The sequence below is a fragment of the Oncorhynchus nerka genome, linkage group LG9a, assembly GCF_034236695.1.
Source record: "Oncorhynchus nerka isolate Pitt River linkage group LG9a, Oner_Uvic_2.0, whole genome shotgun sequence".
Taxonomy (NCBI): Eukaryota; Metazoa; Chordata; class Actinopteri; order Salmoniformes; family Salmonidae; genus Oncorhynchus; species Oncorhynchus nerka.
In genome coordinates this window covers 10,248,821-10,258,928 of record NC_088404.1, presented here as the reverse complement: position 1 = coordinate 10,258,928, position 10,108 = coordinate 10,248,821, and the positions used below count along the sequence as shown (strand labels likewise).

Below are 10,108 nucleotides of genomic sequence, written 5' to 3'. Positions count from 1 at the left end.
CTACCTTTACCATCGGTCCTATTAGCCAATGTACAATCAATCCATAATAAAATAGATGAACTAAGAGCACGTATATCCTACCAACGGAACACTGTAATATCTTATGTTTCACCGAGTCGTGGCTGAACGATGACATGACTAACATACAGCTGGCGGGTTTTAAGCTATTTCAGCAGGATAGAACAGCGACCTCTGGTAAGACAAGTGGTGGCGGCCTATGTATATTTGTAAACATCAGCTGGTGGACAAAATCTGAGGATGTCTCAAGGTTTTGCTCACCTGAGGTAGAGTATCTCATGATAAGCTGTAGATCTATATTTTTCATAGATATCTATATACCACCTCAGACAGATTCTGGCACTAAGACCACACGTAATGAGCTGTACATGGGGTGGAAGGTAGCCTAGTGGTTAGGGCATTGGACTAGTAACCGAAAGGTTGCAAGATCGAATCCCTCAGCTACCAAGGTAAAACTCTGTCGTTCTGCCCCTGAACAAGGCAAGTCTTAACTGACGTGCCTAGTTAAAAATATATATATATATTTTTAAATATGGCCATAAGCAAACAGGAATACGCTCATCCAGAGGTGGCGCTCCTACTTTCCGGGGACTTTAATGCAGGGTAACTCAAATCAGTTTCACCTATTTTTTATCAGCATGTTAAATATGCAACCAGAGGTAAAAAAAAAAAAAAAAAACTCTAAATCACATTTCCTCCACACACAGAGATGCGTACAAAGCTCTCCCTTGCCCACTATTTGGCAAATCTGACCATAATTCCATCCTCCTGATTCCTGCTTACAAGCAAAAACTAAAGCAGTGACTCGGTCAATAAAAAAGTGGTCAGATAAAGCTAAGCTACAGGACTGTTTTGCTAGCACAGACTGAAATATGTTCCAGGATTCTTCCGATGGCATTGAGGAGTACACCATATCAGTCTCCAGTTTCATCAATAAGTGCATCGATGACGTCGTCCCCACAGTGACCATGCATACATACCTCAACCAGAAGCCATGGATTACAGGCAACATCCGCCCTGAGCTAAATGGTAGAGTTGCCACTTTCAAGGAGTGGGACTCTAGTGTAATTCTACCTCTGTTTCGCTGAAGGACATGGTGTAATTCTACCTCTGTTTCACTGAAGGACATGGTGTAATTCTACCCCTGTTTAGCTGAAGGACATGGTGTAATTCTACCTCTGTTTAGCTGAAGGACATGGTGTAATTCTACCTCTGTTTCGCTGAAGGAAATGGTGTAATTCTACCTCTGTATCGGTGAAGAACATGGTGTAATTCTACCTCTGTTTCACTGAAGGACATGGTTTACAGCCCACGGGCATCTGTACACTGAGTTTTTCATGTTCTTCTTCTTCTTCTTTTTCTACTTCTTCTTCTTAGCATCATTTTCTTTCTATGTACAACAAATAGTTGATTTCTATATCAAAGCCCTAATTTTATAAACCGATACCACAAATCTACAATGTTACTATATATACATACACACTCTATCCTACTTCTCTGTTATTGTGATTAACGAAATTATATTTTCTTTATCGATGATCTAATAAAGAAAGTTTAAGACAACAAACTCTCTCTCTCTCTCTCTCTCTCTCTCTCTGTGTCTCTCTGTCCCCCCCCTCTCTCTCTCTCTTTCTCTCTATTTCTTACTCAAGCTGCAGCTGAAGAAACAGTCACGTAGAGTCAGAGATCTTTGTCTCTTAGTTTTCACCTCCTGCATCACAGTACAGTGAAAGAACAAGACCATCTTGCTACCATACAGCAGGAACCATAGGGATTACTGGGCTTGAGCTGGGAACATAGAGTTGGACAGAGGGAACACTTTCCACAAAGCCTGTTTCGGTATGACAGTGGTGGAAAAAAATACTCAAAAGTGAAAGTCACCCAGTAAAATCCTACTTGAGTAAAAGTCCAAAAGTATTTGCTAAAATATACTTAATTATCAACAGTTAAAGTAGAATTATAAATCATTTCAAATTCCTTATATTAAGCAAACCAGACGGTGACATTTTCTAGTGTTTTTAATTGACGGTTAGCCAGGGGCACGCTCCAATACTCAGACATAATTTACAAACAAAGCTTGTGTTTAGTGAGTCCACTAGATCAGTGGCAGAAGAGATGACCAGAGATGTTGTCTTGATAAGTGTGTGAATTAGACCATTTTCCTGTACTGCTAAGTATTCAAAATAGAATGAGTCATTCTGAGTGTCAGGGAAAATGTATGGAGTAAAACGTACATCATTTTCTTTAGGAATGTAGTGAAGTAAAAGTTAAAGATGTCAAAAATATAAATAGTAAAGTACAGATACCAAAAAAAACCTACTTAAGTAGTACTTTAAAGTATTTTTACTTAAGTACTTTACACCATTGCAGCATGGGCAGCACCATTGAAGGTTTTTACCATTTTCAATTTGTTTTTACTTAAAAAAATCTATTTAACCTGTATTTCACTAGACAAGTCAGTTAAGAACAAATTCTTATTTACAATGATGGCCAACAAAATAGTCAACTGAATGGGACTTCCTATGTGATCAGGAAGGATAACAGCATTCCATCCAGATCCGCAGGAGGGATCAGCCAATGAAAACAGGTTTCAATAGATCACCAACCTTCACTTCAGTAGGTATGGCCTTTTCTTTCAATGCAATTGTCTGCATCATTTCCAATCCCCGATATATATATATATATAAATACACACCAACGTTCAAAAGTTTGGGGTCACTTAGAAATGTCATTTTTGAAAGAAAATCACAGTTTTTTGTCCATTAATTAAAATAACATCAAATTGATCAGAAATACAGTGTAGACATTGTTAATGTTGTAAATGACTATTGTAGCTGGAAATTGCTGATTTTTAATGGAATATCTACATAGGCGTACAGAGGCCCAGTATCAGCAACCCTCACTCCTGTGTTCCAATGGCAGTTTGTTTTAGCTAATTCAAGTTTCTAATTTTAAAAGGCTAACTGATCATTAGAAAACCTTTTGCAAATATGTTAGCACTGCTAAAAACTATTGTGCTGATTAAAGAAGCAATAAAACTGGCCTTCTTTAGACACGTTGAGTATCTGGAGCATCAGCATAGTCCCTGTGCCCAAGAACACAAAGGCAACCTGCCTAATTGACTACAGACCCGTAGCACTCGCGTCCGTAGCCATGAAGTGCTTTGAAAGGTTGGTAATGGCTCACATCAACACCATTATCCCAGAAACCCTAGACCCACTCCAATTTGCATACCGCCACAACAGATCCACAGAATATGCCATCTCTATTGCACTCAACGCAGCCCTTTCCCACCTGGACAAAAGGAACGCCTATGTGAGAATGCTATTCATTGACTACAGATGGTGAGGGTAGGTAGCAACACATCTGCCACCCTGATCCTCAACACTGGAGCTCCCCAGGGGTGCGTGCTCAGTCCCCTCCTGTAATCTCTGTTCACCCACGACTGCATGGCCAGGCATGACTCCAACACCATCATCAAGTCTCCAGACGACAAAACAGTGGTAGGCCTGATCACCAATAACGACGAGACAGCCTATAGGGAGGAAGTCAGAGACCTGGCCGGGTGGTGCCAGAATAACAACCTTTCCCTCAATGTAACCAAGAGATTATTGTGGACTACAGGAAAAGGAGGACAGAGCACGCCCCCATTCTCATCAACAGGGCTGTAGTGGAGCAGGTTGAGAGCTTCAAGTTCCTTGGTGTCCACATCAACAACAAACTAGGTATGGTCCAAACACACCAAGACAGTCGTGAAGAGGGCACGACAAAGCCTATTCCCCCTCAGGAAATTAAACAGATTTAGCATGGGTCCTGAGATCCTCAAAAAGTTCTAAAAAAAGTTCTACAGCTGCAACTGTAGACTGGATGCATCACTGCCTAGTACTTGCTCGGCCTCTGACCGCAAGGCACTACAGAGAGTAGTGCGTACGGCCCAGTACATCAATGGGGCTAAGCTGCCTGCCATCCAGGACCTCTACACCAGGTGGTGTCAGAGGAAGGCCCTAAAAATTGTCAAAGACCCCAGCCACCCCAGTCATAGACTGTTCTCTCTACTACCGCATGGCAAGCGGTATCGGAGTGCCAAGTCTAGGACAAAAAGGCTTCTCAACAGTTTTTACCCCCAAGCCATACGAATCCTGAACAGGTAATCAAATGGTACGAGGTCCTATTTGCATTGTGTACCACCCACCACCCACCAACCCCTCTTTTACACTACTGCTACTCTCTGTTCATCATATATGCATAGTCACTTTAACCATATCTACATGTACATACTACCTCAATCAGCCTGACTAACCGGTGTCTGTACGTAGCCTGGCTACTTTTATAGCCACGCTACTGTATATAGTCTGTCTTTTTACTGTTGTTTTATTTCTTTACTTATCTATTGTTCACCAAACACCTTTTTTGTATTATTGGTTAGAGCCTGTAAGTAAGCATTTCACTGCATTCAGCACACGTGACAAATAAACTTGGATTAGATTTGATTTTATCAGCATTTGTGGGTTCGATTACTGGCTCAAAATGGCTAGAAACAAATAACTTTCTTCTGAAACTCGTCAGTCTATTCTTTTTCTGAGAAATGAAGGCTATTCCATGTGAGAAATTGCCAAGAAACTGAAGATCTCGTACAACACTGTGTACTACTCCCTTCACAGAACAGCCCAAACTGGCTCTAACCAGAATAGAAAGGGGAGTGGGAGGCCCCGGTGCACAACTGAGCAAGAGGACAAGTACATTAGAGTGTCTAGTTTGAGAAACAGACGCCTCACAAGTCCTCAACTTGCAGCTTTATTAAATAGTACCCGCAAAACACCAGTCTCAACGTCAACAGTGAAGAGGGGACTCCGGGATGCTGGCCTTCGAGACTGTATTTAACCTCTCTTGGATAGGGGGCAGTATTTTGACATCCGGATGAAAAGCGTGCCCAAAGTAAACTGCCTGTTACTCAGGCCAAGAAGCTAGGATATGCATATAATGGTAATATATATGCATATAATGCATATAATATAATGGTGGATTTGTAGAGGAAACACTCTAAAGTTTCTAAAACTGTTAAAATAATGTCTGTGAGTATAACAGAACTGATATGGCAGGCGAAACCCCGAGGACAAACCATCCCCCAAACAAACAAAAAAATCTGCCTACCCATATTTTCAATGACCATCACTTTTATTATAAAGCCAAGTGTTCCCAGATTGTAGTTCCTAGGGCATCCACTAGATGTCAACAGACTTTAGAAAGAGTGTCAGGCTCGTTTATGGAAAAATTTGCCAGAAATTGTAGATTTTCTAGGTGGCTCCCATTTTGGCTGTAGTGTTTCCAAGCGCGTGGAAGAGACAGCGTTCATTGGTGTTTTTTCTCCGGTAAAGACAATAACGATTCTCCATCTTAAATTGTATCATTTTTTAAGTATTAGGATACCTAAGGTTTGATTATAAACGTTGTTTGACTTGTTTGGAAAAGTTTATTAGTAATGTTTGGAATTCATTTTGTATGCATTTTGATGGAGGGAAACTGGTTGGATTATTGACTGAAGCGCGCCAGCTAAACTGAGTTTTTATGGATATAAAGAAGGACATTATCAAACAAAAGGACCATTTGTGATGTAACTGGGATCTTTTGGAGTGCCAACAGAAGAAGATCATAAAAGGTAAGGCATTTTTTATATCGCTATTTCTGACTTTCGTGTCGCACCTGCCTGGTTGAAATATGTTTTTCATGTGTTTGTAGGCGGGGCGCTGTCCTCAGAAAATCGCATGGTTTGCTTTCGCCGTAAAGCCTTTTTGAAATCTGACACAGCGGCTGGATTAACAAGAAGTTAAGCTTTATTTTGAAGTATTACACTTGTGATTTTATGAAAGTTAAATATTTATAATACTGTACTTTGAATTTCGCCCTCTGCAATTTCACTGGATGTTGGCCAGGTGGGACGCTACCATCCCACCTGCCCATAAGAAGTTAACTCTAATGACCTTATCCTCTGCAGCAGAGGTAACTCTGGCTCTTCCTTTCCTGCGGCCAGTTTCACCATAGCGCTTGATAGTTTTTACGACTGTACTTGAAGAAACGTTCATATTTCTTGATATTTTCCGTATTGACTGACCTTAATGTCTTAAAATAATGACTGTCGTTTCTCTTTGCTTATATGAGCTGTTCTTGCCATAATATGGACGTGGTCTTTTACCAACACATCTGATTGGCTCAAACATATAAAGAAGGAAAGACATTCCCCAAAATAACTTTTTTTGACTGAAATGCATTCCAGGTGACTACCTCATTAGGCTGGTTGAGAGACTGCCAAGCGTGTGCAAAGCTTTCATCAAGCCAAAGGGTGGCTACTTTGAAGAATCTCAAATATAAAATATATTTTGATGTGTTTAACACTTTTTTTGGTTACTGCATGATTCCATATGTGTAATTTCATAGTTTTGAACGTCTTCACTATTTCTCTACAATGTAGAAAATAGTAAAAAATTAAGAAAACCCCTTGATTGAGTAGGTGTGTCCAAACTTTTGACTGGTACTGTATACTGTATTTTTTTATTTTATTATTTACTAATCCTACCACCCCTCATCTGATTGGAGTAAACTAATGGACAACAACACTTTGGCTTATACATATTAAATACATTTTATGGACAGGGTATATTTTACATTAGTTACCTTTTGTTCGTTTTTAGTCCCATCCTTCAGCTAGCGTTAACCCCTCTCATCTAGCTCTGAACACTATCCAGTCCCATCCTTCAGCTAGCATTAACCCCTCTCATCTAGCTCTGAACACTATCCAGTCCCATCCTTCAGCTAGCGTTAACCCCTCTCATCTAGCTCTGAACACTATCCAGTCCCATCCTTCAGCTAGCGTTAACCCCTCTCATCTAGCTCTGAACACTATCCAGTCCCATCCTTCAGCTAGCGTTAACCCCTCTCATCTAGCTCGGAACACCATCCAGTCCCATCCTTCAGCTAGCGTTAACCCCTCTCATCTAGCTCTGAACACTATCCAGTCCCATCCTTCAGCTAGCGTTAACCCCTCTCATCTAGCTCTGAACACTATCCAGTCCCATCCTTCAGCTAGCGTTAACCCCTCTCATCTAGCTCTGAACACTATCCAGTCCCATCCTTCAGCTAGCGTTAACCCCTCTCATCTAGCTCTGAACACCATCCAGTCCCATCCTTCAGCTAGCGTTAACCCCTCTCATCTAGCTCTGAACACCATCCAGTCCCATCCTTCAGCTAGCGTTAACCCCTCTCATCTAGCTCTGAACACTATCCAGTCCCATCCTTCAGCTAGCGTTAACCCCTCTCATCTAGCTCTGAACACCATCCAGTCCCATCCTTCAGCTAGCGTTAACCCCTCTCATCTAGGTTTGAACACTATCCAGTCCCATCCTTCAGCTAGCGTTAACCCCTCTCATCTAGCTTTGAACACCATCCAGTCCCATCCTTCAGCTAGCGTCAACCCCTCTCATCTAGCTCTGAACACCATCCAGTCCCATCCTTCAGCTAGCGTTAACCCCTCTCATCTAGGTTTGAACACTATCCAGTCCCATCCTTCAGCTAGCGTTAACACCTCTCATCTAGCTTTGAACACCATCCAGTCCCATCCTTCAGCTAGCGTCAACCCCTCTCATCTAGCTCTGAACACCATCCAGTCCCATCCTTCAGCTAGCGTTAACCCCTCTCATCTAGCTCTGAACACCATCCAGTCCCATCCTTCAGCTAGCGTTAACCCCTCTCATCTAGCTCTGAACACCATCCAGTCCCATCCTTCAGCTAGCGTTAACCCCTCTCATCTAGCTCTGAACACTATCCAGTCCCATCCTTCAGCTAGCATTAACCCCTCTCATCTAGCTCTGAACACCATCCAGTGCCATCCTTCAGCTAGCGTTAACCCCTCTCATCTAGCTCTGAACACTATCCAGTCCCATCCTTCAGCTAGCGTTAACCCCTCTCATCTAGCTCTGAACACTATCCAGTCCCATCCTTCAGCTAGCGTTAACCCCTCTCATCTAGCTCTGAACACTATCCAGTCCCATCCTTCAGCTAGCGTTAACCCCTCTCATCTAGCTCTGAACACCATCCAGTCCCATCCTTCAGCTAGCGTTAACCCCTCTCATCTAGTTCTGAACACTATCCAGTCCCATCCTTCAGCTAGCGTTAACCCCTCTCATCTAGCTCTGAACACTATCCAGTCCCATCCTTCAGATAGCGTCAACCCCTCTCATCTAGCTCTGAACACCATCCAGTCCCATCCTTCAGCTAGCGTCAACCCCTCTCATCTAGCTCTGAACACCATCCAGTCCCATCCTTCAGCTAGCGTTAACCCCTCTCATCTAGCTCTGAACACTATCCAGTCCCATCCTTCAGCTAGCGTTAACCCCTCTCATCTAGCTCGGAACACTATCCAGTCCGATCCGCTAGCGTTAACCCCTCTCATCTAGCTCTGAACACCATCCAGTCCCATCCTTCAGCTAGCGTTAACCCCTCTCATCTAGCTCTGAACACTATCCAGTCCCATCCTTCAGCTAGCGTTAACCCCTCTCATCTAGCTCTGAACACTATCCAGTCCCATCCTTCAGCTAGCGTTAACCCCTCTCATCTAGCTCTGAACACTATCCAGTCCCATCCTTCAGCTAGCGTTAACCCCTCTCATCTAGCTCTGAACACTATCCAGTCCCATCCTTCAGCTAGCGTTAACCCCTCTCATCTAGCTCTGAACACTATCCAGTCCCATCCTTCAGCTAGCGTTAACCCCTCTCATCTACCTCTGAACACTATCCAGTCCCATCCTTCAGCTAGCGTTAACCCCTCTCATCTAGCTCTGAACACTATCCAGTCCCATCCTTCAGCTAGCGTTAACCCCTCTCATCTAGCTCTGAACACCATCCAGTCCCATCCTTCAGCTAGCGTTAACCCCTCTCATCTAGCTCTGAACACCATCCAGTCCCATCCTTCAGCTAGCGTTAACCCTCTCATCTAGGTTTGAACACTATCCAGTCCCATCCTTCAGCTAGCGTTAACCCTCTCATCTAGCTTTGAACACCATCCAGTCCCATCCTTCAGCTAGCGTCAACCCCTCTCATCTAGCTCTGAACACCATCCAGTCCCATCCTTCAGCTAGCGTTAACCCCTCTCATCTAGCTCTGAACACTATCCAGTCCCATCCTTCAGCTAGCGTTAACCCCTCTCATCTAGCTCTGAACACTATCCAGTCCCATCCGCTAGCGTTAACCCCTCTCATCTAGCTCTGAACACCATCCAGTCCCATCCTTCAGCTAGCGTTAACCCCTCTCATCTAGCTCTGAACACCATCCAGTCCCATCCTTCAGCTAGTGTTAACCCCTCTCATCTAGCTCTGAACACTATCCAGTCCCATCCTTCAGCTAGCGTTAACCCCTCTCATCTAGCTCTGAACACTATCCAGTCCCATCCTTCAGCTAGCGTTAACCCCTCTCATCTAGCTCTGAACACCATCCAGTCCCATCCTTCAGCTAGCGTTAACCCCTCTCATCTAGCTCTGAACACTATCCAGTCCCATCCTTCAGCTAGCGTTAACCCCTCTCATCTAGCTCTGAACACCATCCAGTCCCATCCTTCAGCTAGCGTCAACCCCTCTCATCTAGCTCTGAACACCATCCAGTCCCATCCTTCAGCTAGCGTTAACCCCTCTCATCTAGCTCTGAACACTCCAGTCCCATCCTCTCATCTATCCAGTCCCATCTCAGCTAGCGTTAACCCCTCTCATCTAGCTCGAACACTATCCAGTCCGATCCTTCAGCTAGCGTTAACCCCTCTCATCTAGCTCTGAACACCATCCAGTCCCATCCTTCAGCTAGCGTTAACCCCTCTCATCTAGCTCTGAACACTATCCAGTTCCATCCTTCAGCTAGCGTTAACCCCTCTCATCTAGCTCTGAACACTATCCAGTCCCATCCTTCAGCTAGCGTTAACCCCTCTCATCTAGCTCTGAACACTATCCAGTCCCATCCTTCAGCTAGCGTTAACCCCTCTCATCTAGCTCTGAACACTATCCAGTCCCATCCTTCAGCTAGCGTTAACCCCTCTCATCTAGCTCTGAACACTA

At 43.7% G+C, this 10,108-nt stretch overlaps 1 protein-coding gene across 1 annotated transcript in view; it reads right to left on the bottom strand.

The window, feature by feature from the left end:
- Window positions 1–10,108, bottom strand: part of LOC115126107 (cGMP-inhibited 3',5'-cyclic phosphodiesterase 3A-like) — a 248,870-nt gene that overhangs the window by 134,133 nt on the left and 104,629 nt on the right. The gene's annotated exons all lie outside the window — the stretch shown is intronic.